The sequence below is a fragment of the Rhopalosiphum maidis genome, chromosome 4 (genome assembly GCF_003676215.2).
Source record: "Rhopalosiphum maidis isolate BTI-1 chromosome 4, ASM367621v3, whole genome shotgun sequence".
Lineage (NCBI taxonomy): Eukaryota > Metazoa > Arthropoda > Insecta > Hemiptera > Aphididae > Rhopalosiphum > Rhopalosiphum maidis.
The window spans coordinates 47,199,634-47,219,761 of NC_040880.1; the positions used below are offsets into that span (position 1 = coordinate 47,199,634).

Genomic DNA, 20,128 nt, shown 5'->3' on the forward strand with positions numbered 1-20,128 from the left:
TTTTGTCAAACATTCAATATTTTAGTGCAATTATATTTTCATTTACTAATAAATACACGATACCGTGATGTATCCATACGAGTTAATTTATCACACGTTATCGTGTACGATATTATCATACATTATGTAATATATACAAATCGTTTTCGTTTAGATGTCTATCTAAAGCTATAAATTAGGGTAAGACGTGAATTTAATGAGTTTCTTACCGGTGTATGTATACGTATCGTGTTTTTGTTAATTCTATCTGAGAACCTATTCGTTTAATTAAACTATTTTGCTGTGTTTATTATAATTGTTATTTTGTTTAACTCGATATTCAATTTATACTCGATATACACGTTTAAAATTAAATGTATCCGATGTTCTTGAAAAATTCTTAGCAATTTGGTATTATTTGGGCACACGAGTCGATTAAAAAGGTAATCAATAATAAACAATTTTATTGTATATAATATCAGGGATTAAGATATACATATATACGGGCACTTATCCGTTGTTCTATGTAAGAACCTTCTTCATTATTGAACTGACAGCGGTAGCGCTTGAAGGTGACCGTGATGAGATTAGTACTAATAACATGCTATCTGATACACCATGGTATTGATTAAATTGAAACCACAAATATTTTGCGCTTGATCGTTTGTGACATATGAATATTTGAATTAATTTAATAGGTACTTGTAAATTATAATTAACATTATAATATATTGCCATTTGACGGTATCATCTAATTTTATTGTTTATGTTACCTTTTCTAAATTATAGCTTATATATTAGATCTAATTATAAGTTAAGTGTTCTACATAATTGTAATGTATAATTATACATTATATTTTTTGTAATTTATTTTAAGCATCAGGAAAATTAAAAGTTAATACACTGAAAGTATGAAAATAAATGTTAACGTTGATTATTTATTATCACTCTATGTGTGTTAAATGAACGAAAACCTTTAGAATAAATCATTTTTTTTTTTTTTTTTTTATAACAGTTTCTCATTGTTTATACTACATTGCATGTTATACATCTTAATTTGTGTTCAATATCATTTTTTAACTAAAGTCACAATAATATTAGACACAAGAAGTATATTACAAGCCTGAAAGAAAAATAAATTTGGAAAATAATTTAAGCTATTTATTAGTTAAAATCAAAATATAGATTTAACAATACAGCAAATATTTTAAATTCTGAATGGTAACTGGGATAATTATTCAGTTTATAATAATATTTTAAAATACTCATAATATACTTTTTTAAATAAAAATTTTTTGTCAGCTTTTGTATTTAATTTCGAAAATGCTTTAAAAATGTTATCGGAGTATATCCATTATATCTACTGATAAGATGTTTTATGCATGAATCGGGTATTGAAATATTGAATGTACAACATTTCATTTGAACATACTGAAATAATATGTTATTATACGATAAACATTGAAATAAACAATAATTTTTATAGAAAATATCTTAGGAACAAAATGTATTTTATTTAATATTTATTTGCTCAAGATTCAAAAAAAAATATATTTATATATATATGAAAATTTAATGAACTACAGTTTACAATTCGGAATAATAATTTTTTTTTTATATTAATTTTGACATTTTAGATTGTTATGTTAGGTTACTTTGCTATAACATGCTTTTGGTTTTTGTTTTGATTGGTTAAACCCGTTATAGTGATAACGTGTGTTATAAATTTGAAAATGATTGTTATTTTTCCAGGTGTATGTTTATTTTAAAAATAAATATAAAATATCAATGTAAATAAATAATTATTTAAAAATAAATACGAGCTTACAATTTATAAACTTTATTAAAAGCGCAGTAATAATTTTTAATACTCAATTCAAATCTCTATAAATTATAATTTTCTGTTTTTTCATTATATCGTAAAACTAATCTGTTTTAGAAATTATGTTTTGTAAACAATAAATTGTAAATAGAATTTGAAATGTTTAGTTTATTTAGAAGATGTTTATTATTGTTATATATTTTGTAATTTATTACGTCATGTTTATATAATATTATAATGTTAAATAAAATGCACAGCTAGTTATTTATAATTGTTTTGAAATAAGTTTTATGAAAATAATAACTCTTGAAACTAAATATTGAATGTATGGCCTCTCAAATACTACCTCTAAGTCAATCATATGATATTTAGATTTCCCAGAAAAAAATTTTTGTTATATTTACTTACCTACATCAAATCTAAAAAATAAAAACTGTCATATAAACAATAAAATAAATCAAATTTTGCCATGGAACGTTTATTTATTACACAGTTTTATCACTAGGTACTTCCAGATTTCAAATAATTACATACGATAGTTGACGTGCTAAAGTGAGTAAAGTAGACGAGAGTCTTAAATTAGTCTTTGGACACTGTGTCACTGTCTCTTGTATTATTCAACCTAAGTATAGTCAAGTGTTGGCATAGAACAATTTATGGTAAGACTTAAATGTATGTATGTACTTTTATTTATAATATAATAAATACAGGATTTGATTTTAAATTTATATTTTATAATTTTTATATTTAATAGTTTCTTTTTATATGTTTATATAGGTAAACATGTGAGTCTACAAGTATAATTTTCTTATATTATTAATTCGAATTAGTTTTAATAATTTTAATTGACCATAATGATAGTGATGGAACCCTTAAAATTAATAGTATATGATATATCGCCGAAGATTAAATTACTTTTATATGATACGTTAAGATGCTGTTTTAAACTTTTATAGTAAAACTTATATAATTTATATATAGCTAATATTGGATTTTGAATTTAAGTTTGTAGTATTTGAAAAACTAGATGGCTTAGATAAAAATAGGTTGACATTTTTTTTTCTGTTACAAACCCTGGCTTTTCCATAAAGAAAAATTGATGTTTGATTTCATCATCGTTATAAAAATATTTCCTTTCATGTTTTTACAGATAAATGATGTAAACTTAAGTTTATTTGATCTTATAATATTTTCCAACTTTAACTTGGTTTAATAACAATAGTTTCTCTACTTGAATCTTTTATTTAAAAATCTCTCTTGTTAATATTAACGTTTGGCACTCAATATTTAGAATTTTATTCTTAATTCTTTGTTAAGTAATTTCATAATTCTACTCCGAAAACTATATTTATATACTTGAATAGAACTAAAACTTGTTTCAATAACTTCAGCAATAACTTAACCTATAAAAATTTGTGCTTTTTACCATCGTTCATCATACCCTTTTCCTTCTCTCTACTCATTATAAAGAGTTGAAAATGTTTATACACTCAACCTAATTCTAACGAAACATTATAACAAATTGGCGCCTTTCATAACTCAAGTACAAAACTTCTTATATCCGCAATAGTCATAATTTTTTTCTCCCAATAAAAGAGTTTTATAGATATATTTGGTTACTTTTTTGGCTATTAATGAATTTGAATTGAATATAACTAATATAAAGTTAATATATACAATAACAATTTAATAATCCAATAATTTGAATTAAAGAAAAAATATAGTTGTCATATTATCGATTAATTGGAAAGTTATAAAATTGTGTACATGCTAACTATACTTGGATCTGCATTGTAGTAATTTTAAATAAAATTGAAATATAATTTTTTAATTCTCAGAATGAGTATAATATAAACATTTGAAATAGTTTTCTAATTAGGTATTACTTTTCACAGGATAATTAGTAAGTAGCTTATTAAATGTATACTTGTACTTATTTTTTTTTATAAACCTATAATTATAGTATTCAAACGGTTTAATTCTATTTTAAATACAAATTATTAGTCGAAATAATACAAATTTTTAAGCTTTTTACATAGTTCACACGCAAAAATATTTTTCAATTACAATTTAATGATTAAACTCAATTAACTTTTAATTATAAACAAACTATCATCAATACTGAAATCGGTATATTTGGTTAATGTAAATGTTCTATAAATAAATACAGTTGTAAGCGATAAAAATAACATTTAAAATTCATAATGTAATTTTATTTATTAATATATATATATATATATATATATATATATATATATATATCTTTTTATAATGTATGTCTACATAATACATTATTATATTATTAATATTATGTTAATACAAAACCAATTATAATTACTTGAATAACGTTTAAGGAACATAAACTGTTTTTATTATTTATTTTAGAAAAATATCAAAATGCTGTATGAATTTGACTTTTTGAGACTAATGCTATTTTATATACCACTATTCTTGAGATTATATCAGTCATATAATAAAAACGTTGTATTTTGTTTTATATACTGCGCGCGAATACCTACAGTAGGTATTTATAACGTAATAATTGTTTTTAAAGCAGTAACTTTTAAACACACTTAAGTTTTGCAATAAAAGTTTCATGTTACTTGAGACTAAACATTTTAGAATATCCAGGTCTTCTATAAAGAATATTTAAATCATTTTTATGCATCAAGTAAATTTTGTTTATTGAAAGTCTAAATTACTATCTGTTAAAACTAAGGATATTAATATTATCTAGTTACAAATCAAATTTAGCAAACAATTACAAAACATATCTCTTTTATACGCGGGTACAACATTATGTATATTACATCATACAGTTGTAGTCATCGTACGATCAAAGCATTATGGTTATCTTTGATCAACTTTTTGGTTTTTGAACTATATGTATATATACATTTAATATATTAAATTTATATATATGCAATATGGATATAGTTTTTTGTCAGTTTGCTATAGCTTTTAGTGTGATTTTTTTCTTGTCATATGATTTTATTTTTTTTGTTTTATCAAATACTATATTATTTTATATATATATATATTTTGTTATCATCCCATGTAAAAAAACAACATAAAACTATGACAGAAATTTATATGGATGACGTGAATTTTAATACAAATTATTGCGTGTAGTAAATACGCGGTTTAATTCTTAAAAAAAAAAAATAATAATAATAATTTCCATATACGGTTTTTGTATGAAAATATCTCTGTAAATAAACATGTATTATAATCGTATATAATGCATTTTTCTTTTTACATATTTCTATTTGCTCTAAAACATCATCTTATTCAGTATTTCAGTATTTTTGATTCGATTCGATATTGTGGCAAAAGAAAGTTGTTCGATTTCGAATTATTATAGCTATTATGCAGCTGTATTATAAGTTTTTATTGCTATTTACAAAACATCCACTTAGTTTTGTTTCGGAACATTAAATTAAATGTGTACCGCATTAAATATTTATCTTACATTACAAAATATATTGTACATAAAATAAAACAATTTTAAAATGTAATCTACTAATTATACGGTTACCTTTTCATAAATACATATATGACGCATATAATGCGATTTACCTCTAGTAAAGGCATACATTATAAATTATAATATTTGAAGATACAGCAATATTTTACAATAGAATTAAAATAGTTTCTTACAGGTCTAACGTTCTACTAATGGTCATTAATGGGTTTATTATAATACCCATTTTTAACCTATATTACACGTCCTTATTTTTTTTTAAACATTATGAGGAACATCCATCTTATTCTCTCGGCGATCAACATTTTTTGTACTATCAAAATTGTTTATCGAATTAATTTACATATTTTAGTAATTAAACGTTATATAATTGTAATAATTTACTTATCAAAATAATAATTATTCGCGCGAAATAGAGAAGTAATACTGACCTAAAAAAATATTATTTTAAAACAAACGGAAGCTTATAAAAGAATTATAAATTTGAATGTTAATGTTAAGACAATTAAGGTTAAAAGTTATTTTTTTAGTTATTTAACTGAACATTTGTTTATGATTTCGACATCAAATATAATTTTTATGAGAAAAAAAAACGTTTAGCTCACAAGTATAGATATGACGTTTCGTAAATAATTAGACGAATCCAAATTTACTATACTCGTATTATATTAGTATATATAATTATAGTAGGTAAGGTATCATGTGTATTGTCCATATAAATATAATATATTATACATTTAAAAAATACCTAGCCATTTCGATAAAAATCCTTAATTCTTATTTGAACTTAAATTATTTTCCTTATTTCATTGGTATTTAAAATGATCTATTAAAGTACCTAAGTAGTTTATTTAATTTAGTGTTGTAAATTATTGTTGTTTGTCAATGAGATAAATAAAAAAACGTTTAAGTCAAATTAAATAGATAGTAAATTAATTGAAACATAACAGTATCACGTAGAAAGCAAAAGTTATTTTAACGGTACAGCCATATTTTGTCTAAACAATTACTTGAATGTTTTTGTACAAGTAATCCGTTATATATTTGATTGTGTTTTTAATTATCGAAATTGAACAAGTTAGTCATAGATTTACATATTTTGCATACTATATGAACACTTAAAAATTTAAATTGTAATTTTAAATAATTCAAGCTGATATTTTTTATTAGATCTTATGTATAATAATAATGTGATAAATTTGTAATAGATTCGCCGTAATCACGTATTATTTATTTATTTGGTATTATGTATGTATTTCAAAATAAAATTTGGTATGTTTGATTTCATTAATTTACGGGTCAAAGATAATTTCTTTGAGTATGAAAATAAATGGATGTTGTGTTCTTAATTTTATAAATAGCACTTATAAGACTTTTAACTTGTTAAATGTAAATTTTAATATTTGGTATTGTTTGCTGTGTTTTTGTATGTCTGTTTGAATGTCTTTCATGTTATTGTAGTAATAAAAATAATGATATCCATTTTTGTTGGTGTAATTTGTGTATCAGTGATTTAACTTGGATGTTTAATGACTTTTGTGAATGATTAAGAGTTGTTACTTACATTCATTAAGTTTTGAATAAAATATGGCTTATTGCATTTTCGTATTTATCATGTATAATCATAATGAATATTATGGACAATTGTATAGGTACGTAAACGCAATATACTTACGGAATTTATTGACTACATTGTTGTTTTGTAAGAAATTATAACATTTATTACAAAAATTAAGTTATTTTTATTATCTATTAATTTAAAAACAAGAATTTTTTGTTTAAGAATTAAATTCACATTATTTGAAAGAAAAACCTTAGAAGTTTTACCATTCTAAAAGTTGGCAGTTACCTGTAAATGTAGAAAAAAAGATTCTACTGAATTACTTCAGAAGCATGGGGTATTGCCAAGTGTACAAAGGTTTTGTCTGAGTAATCATACAGTAATGTTACAGTTTGAAAAATAAATATTTTGAAAGTGCATGTAACGTTAAAGCATGCCAAAAAATATTTATAATGGTTCTTAAAATTAAGAGATTTTTAGCCAATTGTTTGTAGTATACATTAACAGATAAAACAATTACCGGCTTGATATATAATTTTAGATGAGAACTTAAGTAGGTGTTCATACATTGTGTTCAAAAATACAGAATAATGTTGTGGGATTTTTTTGACAGAATAATTTACGTAAAGTGTTTTATCCAAGCACTGAATTTTCGGCGTTGATACTATATCATATAGCGAAGAAAAAAAATTCTTTTATGAAGGAAATTCTTATCGATATAGCAAACACATTTTTTTCAAAGCAAAAATTGACTGTGAATTTTTTAACATATGCACAGAGTGAATATTATAACATAAACATAAAAATTAGTATTTTAGATTATTATTTTTGAATTATCACAGTATAACCTACATAATTTTTTATTTTTTATTTTTTAATTGGAGTTTTACTTCACCAATTTGTTAGTTGTTTTTGTCTAAACTTAAAAATACTACTGAACAAATTGAAAAATTCGTTTTTCAAAGTACTAACTAGATAAAACTTTCCAATTTATATTTTTATCTAGGTCTAAATAAAACTTTTGGAGCATTTTCAACATTACATACAGTTTATTCAAAAGTAACAAAAGTGAAACGACTAGCCAAAATTAAGGAAAAAACACATTATATTTCTTTATAAAAATTAACACAATTAAAATAATATTATATATAATATTTAATAAAATAAAATATAAATATATATGTATACATTTTAATATTATATTATATGGTAATAAGGAAATCGAGACATTTTGAGATAGATATAACAAATAAATACATTTTTATTAACTATATTAATTAATATATAAATTTAATATACCAACCTATTTAAGTAGGTACTTTGAAAATAAAAAAAAATTTAAACCGTATAGATCTGTAGAGTGGGTGATTGTTGATTTTAATTATTTTACGTTGCACATAAAAATTAATAATTTTTTTAAAAATAAAAATGTAGTCTAAATTTTTATTTAAAAAAAAAAAATTCAAAATGGTATTATTTATTTAAAATATTTTTTTTACCCACAAATAATAATAATATAATATGTTGATTTTTATTATAATATGCATTGAATTTATATTCTACTATCTACAAGTTTTCATCGTATACATTTCTCTTTCTGTTCTGTAAGTAAATTAAAAATATATTATTAACCACCTTTGTTTTTTTTTAGAACGTATTCGATTTGACAGGACTATTCTTGTTTATTTCAAATTGTTTTTTAAATTTGTTAATGAATAAAGAAACGAGGTCTTACGTATTATTTTTAAAACTTTATTCATATTAAAAATGAATGTTCACAAATATTTGATATAATATTTACACATAGGAATTCTATTGATATCATATACAAGAAGTGTAAGTGCTAATTATGTTATAAATTGCTTTTCCAAATTCACATTTTTAAACTTAACTTAATAGTTTTATTTGGATAGATATACAGTAATATATACATTCATTCGTATAATAATTCTGTATTATTATTCTAGATTTTATCGTGAAATCTGTCTTATTTTCTACACTTAAATTGAAATAAGCAAAATATATATTTTACCGATGTTGGACGTTGGTCGACTGCATTCAGTCGACACCTTAATAAACCCTTCCTGATTACTCACTATTACAATGTTAGCATACAATACAATTATAACACAAAAGCACTATAGTTAATTGAATTGTACTTGACATGATTTATATATTTTTTTAGTAATGATATATATCTTTCTTTTATTTATAATAAAAGAATAATAAATTAATAATGTATTTTAAAATTCTAGATTGCTTAGATCTAAGCAAAGTGAGTCGAGTTTTTCATATGTCAAAATAGATTCTGGGCCTGTAATTGTTTGTTACTTTATACATATAAATTAAGTTCCAGTTTTTGATTGGCTTAAAAAATCAAAAATACTTATAAGATTGACTATCATTTATTATTTTATTTGGTTATAGAAGTATGGAAGCTAAATAATATTATGAAGTATCCACGTATTTTAGTTATAGAAGTTAACCGAAAAACTGTTAATACTATACTAAGGTTTAGTATAATGTACAGAAATAAAATATACAGTTTAAAAAACAATTGTTAAGTACATTAAAAATATATTTGTGTTATTATCAAATTTACAGATTCAATAAAAAAAACAACCGTTTGAACAATGTACATATTCGTTTTTAATAGTTATCATATTAATGCTATGTAAATGTTTAAATTATTAGATATTTGGATAAATACCATCAAATTTCATTTTAGTGTTGTGCTCATGGGACAAACTAATTTTGATTTGTTTTATATGGTCATTGCTAAAGCGTGTCTATACACAGACAAAGACAAATGCATATATATTCCCGTGGGAAATAAACGAAATGTAGCACTTTTCATACTATACAATATTTATGTAGGTAGGTATTTCTGGTCTTATTAGTTGATTTTTCGTGCGGAAGCTGTATATTTGATCGAATATATAGTATTACCCACACCGAGGCTGTGATTTCGTTCGTTCGAATAGATGTTTATTGTTTATTTTTTTACCTTCAATAACAATGAAGACAAATATCAATCATTCATACGATTATTGTGAATTCAAAATCTTTGAATATTTTAAATGAAATACATAATAATATATTGAACAGTCGTAAATCTTCAATCATCCCTTTTGACACATTCCTATGTACCATCTGGGTATTTGAGGATTTTCTAGAAGCTTGGATTATATTGAATAATTGACGAATAACATGAAGCTTAAGTGTTATTGAAGATAATTCTTTATGTTTAATCATCTTTGTTATTATCATTAGCTTCTTGAAGAATAAATAAAAATAAAAATAAATAAAATAAAATATTGGTACACTCATTTAAAAAATTAAAAGTGTTTGCATACAATATTATTGTTTAACATAAAAAACAGTTAAAAGTTGTAATTTTTTGTTTCATTTGCTTTTATTATTTTGGTTTTCTTATAAGCAGCTCTTATCGACTTATCTTACTTCAAAAAATTTTATACTGTATAATCACTATAACAGTATAACCTTTACTTGGCCATTTGAATACGTTGTAGAAAAAACTTAGTTGTTACTGTAATATTTATGATATTATATTGATAATAATTATGATTATCCGATTTTTGTTTTTATTTAAAAATACATTTTATATATTAATCATTTAAACATAATATGACGATAGAACAATCGTTTTATTTTAAATATCACGATATAAAAACATTTAAACAATTTAATTGAATATTTACTGATTGTTGATACTTGTATATATTAAAAAAATAATAAGCAGATAAATAATTTAAATAAAAAATCAAAAACGCTAAACATATTATAAACTTAATCTAAAAACTAGTTTCGATCATTTGCAGGTACCCTAATACCTTATATAATATTTAAATAGCCAATAGGTATAAAAATAAAATTATTATAATATTTGATAATTAATTAATAAATATCTAACTCATGTCATGTATAAGCATTAAACAGTTTAAAAAACAACAACTTATCCATGATAAACTAAACAATTTATTTGTAGTAACTGATTTTTATATTTTATTAAATTTTTTAATACATTTTTAAATGTTTATTTCTAGTTGATCAAATATTTATTATTATTTACATATTAAATGCTTATTTTTAATTACTTTTTATTAGCTAAAGAAAGAACAAGGCCGAAACTAGTGGTTTGATCAATTTTCTTGCATTTTTATGAATTTTTATTTAAATTACTTAGGAATATAGTTTAACATTGTATATAGTTACCATACTCGTATATAAGTTCTTTAAGAAAAAAATATATCTATACATTAATACCAACATAAAGAAAAAATACAAATACATATATTACAATACAAACACAATTAGGTAGATACACATAAATTAGAACATAAACATTTAAATAGGAATATTATTTTTTTCATATAACATAATATGTTTATCAAATATCAGTTCTAAATCTTAATAAAGCGGACAGAAAATATGTAATACTTTCATAATTTTTGTTAAAGAATATATCTTAGGAACTTTTCAAATTTATATAATTCGTGTAAGAATATTCACATATTATGTGTGTATTTTTGTTGTGTTGATATTTACATATAATTATGAGTGCGTATTATTTTCATAAAGGAATATAACGAGTCATTTTTACCTATTATTATGTATTGCGTGGAACTTAAATTTACCTATTAAGATAGTGATCACAAAATTGGAAGATTTCAATAATGAAAATTCAAAGCACAGTCTTTTTACACTTACAAATGTTATAATAAAGTTGTAGTTATATTTTTAAAAGTACAAAATAGATTGGCTGTTTATTTATATTCACGCATATGAAAAAAGTATATTTTATAAATGTATAGTGGTTATTATTCCTTGTATGGACAAAAATGTTAAAAGAAATAAAAAGTAAACAGTATAGAATTACTGGGTATTCATTTCACTTTACTTATCTCGATGCAATATATATATATTATATTATTTAATTTGAAGTAGCATTGATTGAATACGATAAACCCTCATATTATTAAAGCTACTCAGAGTAGAGCTTAATTTATTATGGGTATAGTAATAATTCAGTTTTTTCATTTTTAAAAACTCATAAAAAGATTTGGGACAACGGTTTTTTAAATGTATTTAACATTGTTAAAATATGTTATAAGTAAGTCAAGGTTAATATTGGAAGTTCACAAAAAAAAAAAAATATCTTATACTAAATTTAAAATATCACTAATTTATAAAAAAATGTGACATGTGTTCAATTTATTTCTAATTGATAAACGAATGTGTTGTGAAACTAATGAAATAGATAGGTAACTCCTTGTAAAATTTATAATTATAAAACTAAACTAAAAACAAAAAGAAAAGAGAATTATTATTCTTTTGATTATTTTATTTCCGGTATGTTGAAGTTTTGTTTAATACTTAACTATTAATTTAATAAAATTATCGATTTTCAATTAATTATGATAAACTACAGGTACAAATGTAAGACGGTAATTGATAAATAACAATCATTTATAATAATTAAATCCTTTTAATTATTATAGAAATCGTATTTTTTGCATTTAACAGTTATATACCAAAAACATTTTATAATAAACTCATCGTTTTATCGTGATTATGATCTTAATTAATTGTCTTTGTACTTTTTTTTTCATAAGAAAAAAAATCATTATAAATTAAAATAATCTGATATTCTTGAAACTGGATGAAAAATGGATTATTTATTTTTATTTTTATTACATTATTTTAAATTATTAGTGAAAATGATTTAAATTCATGGAAAATGCTTTTTTTATTAATCTTTGAGCAGAGTTTTTAATTTTGGAACTACAATCTAAGAAAATAGAACAAATGTGTATAAAATGAAATTCTCAGTGAAATTAAACCATATTTTAATAGAAGAAAACTAGAATGGAGAACATTATTGTGGTTGAGTGGTAAAAAAAAGGTAGAAAAAAATAAGAAAAATCAATACCATCTCTGATGAAAAAAATGACATTTAACGAGTTTATCCGTTTCACTATTTCTTCATTGTATTCATACTCATATAACTATAAAATGTTATATTATATTTATTATATCATTAAATTTAGTATTTACATATTTATAAAAATTCTTAAATAATAAAATGTATTAGATAGTATAATAATTGTACATCAACGTATGTCTTCGTGTATTTCAATTAAAGTGTGTCGAATACAATAATTGATTTAAATAAAACATATAAATGACGAAAGTAATAAATAATAATTATCCAAAACATATCTTAAATAATACATTTTTTATGGGCACGAAGAAAATAACAGTTCTTTTAAAAATAAAAATACTTTTTGTAAATAATATTTTAAAATCCGTACTTTTTCGTTGTAGATTGTTGAAAATTGTTTGTTAAAAAAAACATTTCACATTACATTTAAAATTCATGAAATCGTGTGTGAAATTGACGTTATAAGTATATTTCATAAATAAATAGTGTATTTTACATTTTAACAAATTGTGAATGGGTAATTTTTAACGTTTGTGAGGAAATCTTAATTGTTAGGTGTAAATAAATATAAAATTATATTTTAATCGTGATTAACTCGACATTAACAATTTGGTTTTGTTGGTGTTATCACTACATTGTAAAAAATAATAGGTTAATGTGCTTGGGAAAAATAATTAAGCTGTTTATTATGGATACTAATTATGATATAACTAATACCGACGTTGTAATTTAAACGTACAGACTAGTAAACTTTAAATTATTTAATTAAAACAAATTAAGAATCTTAAACCTCATAACAATGAATAATAGTTGTTTTTTGTAATGGCTGAATATTATTACAATAATATTAGGTATTATTATAGTGCCTACACGATGATGGTTATGATATTATGAATGTAGACCAGTCTCATACACGTAATCAGGAATGAAATAATTAAAATATTCGCCTGGCATTATTTTAAAATCTTCTTTTAATTATGCAATGCAACCATTTTGCATATCGCATCTAGAGATTTTGTGATATTCTTATTACCATCCATTCATTATTTTTGGGCCACAGTCTATCCTTTTTAATCTTGATTTTACGCGGGTTTAGAATTTTTCACACTACACTTCATTTTTATACAATTAAAATAATGTTTATCGCCGTGTATTATGAAGTTTTTTTTTTCGAATACGATATTATATACAGACGGCGTAAAAAGTTATAGTTTCGTTAATTACGGAATGGCGAGGTATACACGGAACGTCGTACAGCGAAATTGTGGCGAACAAATTAAAATCGTGTCAGCAAGAAATCGCATTTATATAAAAAAAAAAAGAAAGACAAACAAACGATATGGGACGCAGACTCCAGAGATCTTTCGATTTGGTTTGTTTGTCCATTTTTCAAAGAGGAGCTGTATACAACAACAAGGACGGCGCACTTCGAATCGATAACCGCGTATAATAAGCATACAAGCAAAGCATTGTATTTTGCAACGAATAATTGCAGATAACAATAACCTTACTCGCATCACGCACGCGTACATGACAGTATCCGCTTTACAACAATGATAATACACATCTGTAACTCGTATATTATTGTAAATGTTTTATGTATAAGTCTGTTTCCGAGTTAATCAGCGTGGCAGCGGTCAGACGACCGCGGAATAATCAGATTCAGTTATAACATCTGTTCGGCCGAGTACTTAGTAACGACGTGCATATAATAATACCGCAACAAAAACGGCTTTTAAAGTCGGAAGTTTTACCGGTGTTTTTTAAGGGATTAAATATTTTAACGACATTATAAGAAAAATAAAACGTATACCGTTTCAAAGTGCATATATTTTATGGACTATCCTGTGTCTCTGCAGTTGCCGGTTATCGCGTAATTTATTACAAATTCATATAGTTAAACAATATTCATTAAGGACGCTTTGACGCGAATTGGGTATTACCGTTTAAGTGTGCCAAGTGTGGTTTTAAAAACACGACATTTATTATGAATCTCGAAAGAGAATGATATTTTGTAGAAAGTGACATATCATTTTTTGAATACGCGGGTACCTACATATTTAGTGGTTATGTAAAAAAATCGTTTTTTTTTTTTTTACTTTTTACACAGCTGTCACTTTATATTGTATTTCCACCATTTTGAAAGACGGATGTGTATCATTAACTCCAAATTATTATCTACCACTATTACACTGTGTAAATTGTGTTTTTCTCAAAAACCCTCGTCGAACGAATACAATTTACCGTTCTCCGCATGTGTGTTTTACACTAAAAGTTCAGTGGTCCAAAGAGGGCGGTGGACGACTGTGGTAAGACGTACTCTTCTTAAGGTCGCGGGCGGCAGAAAAAATAAAAATCGTCCTCGGCGGCTGTATACTGCTTCATTAACAATACTTATGGGACGTATTGTTCCGGTGACCCATATCGGCGGGCATTCTGTGATTTGTATTCATCTTCGCCGGGACAATCGACCTCACTACATAATCCGGCGCAGGTTGACTTTGACAAATCCTAAGATATCAACCGTTTGTTTCACACCCGTTTAGTAACCTACACGCAAATTATAACGATATATTATACACACAAGTGTGTGCGCTTACGCGTACGCTATTGTTAAGAATCCATTCTTGTCATCGTTGTTGGGCCCGTCCTATAATAATAAACAGTGTCGTCGTTTATATTATAATTCTGCAAATAACTTTTCGGCAGCAGTGGCAGCGGCAGAACACAAAAACCACGACACGGTTTGATATTTTCGAAATTTCGGAATATTATTTATTTATTTATTTTTTTTACCAGTTTTTTTATTTTTTTTTTTTTTTTGTCGTTCTATTATATTATTATTACCATTCAGACTCCGTTTTCTTGATCTTTTTTTCTATACATATTATATATATATATATATATATATATATATATCTTATATACGTATAGACTTTTCTATGCGTTACTTTTATATGAAAACTGAGTTGTTCATTTGTTCCGACATGAAATGGAGTACAAATAAGAAAAAAAAAACAAACGAACGAAATGAAAAAAAAAACCCGTGGGCGGTGATTTCATATTCTCCGGAACGGTATCATAATAATATTTCCAAGGAATATTATAGCAATATCGAAACGTAGAAAAAAGCGTACACGTGTGACGGGACACGCAAGTGCGTGCGGTGTGTGTTTGTGTGTGTGCGTGTGTTATAGTATGCAGCGGAATGGGGTGAAGAGAAAAGTAGTCCGGAAGAAGAAGAAAAAGTTTCATGCAGACTTCTATAAGACTATCTCACACCCTCGCTCGGGCCCCGGTACCGCGATTAACGTCGATGTTTATTGCTCGGGATTTTGCGCCAAGTCGGCATACACTATTGTGTATACGCATATATATATAAACGATATTTCTAAGTGGCTTTGACGCCCGATATTTTGGCATTCAGCCCCGAAAACACTAATTATTGTAAGACGTATGTGATTTGTTTCGGATGTGTTTTGTGTCTCTACCCTCCTCGGTTTTCTACAAGACATTGCCAATTCGAAGTCGAACACGTGAGTAAATCTTTTTAATGAATACAATATAATTTATAATTTATCATTGGTTTGGATTCGATTTTTATTATGTCGTGTTATAATATTATTTCACGGTGGTCCTATCTATACGAAATTACGGGTATCTCCATTATTGCCAATACACATCTAATTAGGTGCGTATATTACCATCAACGCTATGTGTAAGGTATTATCAGAAAATATAGGCCATGTTGTAAAAGTCAAATAGTATCTGTCTATTATCGTGATATATATTATATTGTATACTTACTATATAGATGTGTTCAATGGACAGTTTTTTTTTTTTTTACTTAAAACTGTACGATCTGTGACATATTGCAGAGCTCGAAAGAAGGTTATTGTTAGCGATGAGTAGATAAATCGATTTCACAACGTAGGTCCGTTTCTATTTCAACAGAAAAATGCAATAAACATTTTTATCAATTAAGGGCGAAAAAGACTAGAATAATACCTAAGAAATATTGCTAAATGAATCATTACCTAAAAACAATAATGGTATTAATGTTATTTACTTGTCTATATCGTATGTACTATATAGTCTAAGTTGATCGGAAATTTCGTTAATCGGTATGGTCGTTAACGATAATTCTTCAATTTACGTCTTTGACTATAACAGTGTAACATACTATATGTAATATGATGAATACTTATTGTTATCTGTATATTCTATATTAATAAATCTTAAACGCCACTGTATTATGTGTGTAAGCGATCCACATTCAGATCTATCGCAATTACAGTTCTAAAATTTGGTACATAAGTAATAAGTAGTGTAATCGAAGATATGCACATCGAAGCCAATTTTTTTCACTATTGGAATTTTAAAGAGTGGTCATAAAAGGATTTGTTGGCTAACAAAAAACGAATATTTTTTTGTTTTTATATTGGTTACATAATTTAAAAAAGTTAATATTATTTTCATAAATTCTAATTATTCTTTTTGAACTGACAACGTTAGATAAAATATATTATATATTATAATGCAAAAACACTTATTGTTATTAAATAACTTGACATATACAAAAACAAATTTTATTGTTTAACATATATAAGTTATGGTATAACATAAATACATAATTTAGTTAAATAAGTTATATATTATATTAATTTTAGCCATATCTCATTAAAAGCTTTTTTTTAATTAAATTTTTGTTTTGTTACATATTTTATTTTAAAATGAATCAATATAATATATTATTATAATAAAAGAATAACATTTTTTTACAGTTTATTGTTATTTTATGAAATAAAGCAATTTAAATTATTATTGGTTATTATCGATATTATTTATTTAATTTTAATTGAATTGGGTAGAAATTTTTTTTTAGTTATTTAAGTACTAATAGTAAAAGATTATAAAAACAATTTTACTGTTCACAATATTAATTAACATATAAAAATTATGTGAGAATTGTAGATTATTTTTAAAAGTATATTTTTTTTTTCAAACAAGTAAATAGAAAATTATATCATGATATACAGTGTAAATAATTGTTTCATTTTATTTTTTTGGGAAAAACGTATTAAAACCAAGATGGACAATCGTGATTAAATTTACATTGATAATAGTCAATGGATATAATATTCTATTGTTGATAAAAATTAAAAGTTCAATTTAAATCAAGTTTGGTATCTAATATGACACGAAATATAAAAGCTTTTGAAAAACTTTTTTACTAATAAGATGTTTTTTGAAAAGAAATTTTATAATTATAAAATGATATAAATCTTGGTTTACAGACATTTATATTTTCATATTATAATATAATACAAAAGCAATTATGTTATATTCGTATACAAGAACTGTACAACTGAATAATTCTAAAAAAAAATTGTGCATCTGTGGAAATTGGTAACTATTAGTTCTTTAATTTTTCTATTAACAAGTTATATAATAAGTAGCATGCCTTAATATTTTAAATATGGTTGGTATTTTACGACTAACTATATAGTTTCAAACAAAGATAATTGATAACTATTTTAAATTAGTTATTGCAGTATTGTATTAATAGGCTTCAGTGATCACTTCATATTAAGTATTTACTACTTAGCCATGTATTTTATGATGGATATAATGTCGCATTCCGTAAATATTATAAGCTTGATAGTTATTTACGTTTTAAATTGTATACATATTCTCAGTAGGTATCCTTTTATCTACTTATAATTGTATTAAATGTTTGTATATTCAATTTTAACAGTTTCAACTGCACGAGACCTGGAAGATTTAAAGCACGGAATGTTTAAATTTGCTTGTCTTATGAACATTAAACGATGCTATGTAGTATCATCAAAATACTTTTACCGAAAATAGTCAAGCCTGCAAAATGTCTCGTTTAAGATGAAAAGTTTTGTGTATTATAAGATTAAAGAAGTTAAAAAAAATAATTTGAACATAAGAGTCTTGAATTTATTCATTCTCCGGAAGTAATTTTAGAAAATGATCCTTTAGATACTCATTGCATTAAGACAATATTTTAAATTAAAGTTTTAGAAGTATAACATTATTTGTTAATTTCGTAAATACATTGCTTATAATTAAGTATGGTTTTCGTCGTATATGTATCTATATATATTTAGGTAATGAAGTGTTGCCTTTTGTAAGACAAGCATACATTATTGTACAAAATACAATCTAACTTGTTCAAGTATAAAAATTACAGAGAGACACACACGTACGCTGAAGATGAGAACTATTTTTTTGTAGTTTTTAGTACTTTTAGTATACAACATATTTAAAAGGATCAAACTTTAAAGTACAGTACTGATTTTTGGGTTTATGTAATGTTTGGTAATAAAAGAAAGAAATTTGAAGCTAAAATAGTTGTAAAACTTAAAATATTTAAAATGTTGTTGTAAATATTACAAAATTATTTATTTACACTCATAATCTAAAATGTATTTTTTCATAAAAAAAAATTATATTATTGATTATAAAAAGTATACTTTTAAGTAAAATAAGTAAAGTTTACTATTTGTTTAGTTAAAAAAAATGTAAAAAATATCGGCAGAGTACGATTTACCTTTATAGGTATACGATTGCGCGCAGTGCCAGAATAACAAAGAACATGATTTTAACTATTGAAAGGCGTACGACAGCGCGTGAAATTGGGTGTGCCGTTGCCAAATATTTTAATAAACAAAAATTAAATTATATCATAATTATTTTTAATACTTAAATACACATACAAATACATTTATTCAGAAACTAAGAATGATATAATATTAAAATAATGTTATTATACCGTCATAAAAGAAAAAAATTATTATTTAAAAAAAAAATATCTTTAAAAATTATTAATTAATTATTTATTTACGCAAATAACACAAAATAAAAAAAAATTAATTATAATTCAAAAAAGTGGACAAATTACAATTAATATGGTATTTTAATTAAATTTCAAAGCCTCGATACCTATTTCCAACTATGGGCTAATAATTAAGTAAATTTCCTAGTGTTTTATTATTTATGTACATATAATCTCTGTGCTCAATTTTCTGTAATTCTCCCTTGATTATTCTTTTGGAAATGGTAAACAGATCTGCCATGAACATATATTATTTGGCAACGTTGCTTAAAAGTAAAAATAATATAGCACGTGCAATCGTACGCCTAAAAAAGTACCGCCGATAAGGACCGCGCGCAATCGTATCGTGCCCAATAATATAACTTTTATCTTAAAAATGAGTGTTAATTATATGTCGATAAATTTTATGAATTTGTCAATTAAATAGTCTACTAGTATGTTTTGGTCAATTT

At 24.1% G+C, this 20,128-nt stretch overlaps 1 protein-coding gene across 3 annotated transcripts in view; it reads right to left on the minus strand.

The window, feature by feature from the left end:
- The window catches only part of LOC113559339 (ly6/PLAUR domain-containing protein 6B-like), a 61,595-nt gene that overhangs the window by 25,929 nt on the left and 15,538 nt on the right, over positions 1-20,128 (minus strand). For 2 of the 3 annotated variants that reach the window (XM_026965038.1, XM_026965040.1), the window contains exon 2: positions 16,619-16,753. The exons of the other annotated variant lie outside the window; for it this stretch is intronic. The gene's annotated coding sequence lies outside the window, so the exon portion shown is untranslated. The remainder of the gene's footprint in view (positions 1-16,618; positions 16,754-20,128) is intronic. 3 annotated transcript variants of the gene reach the window in all.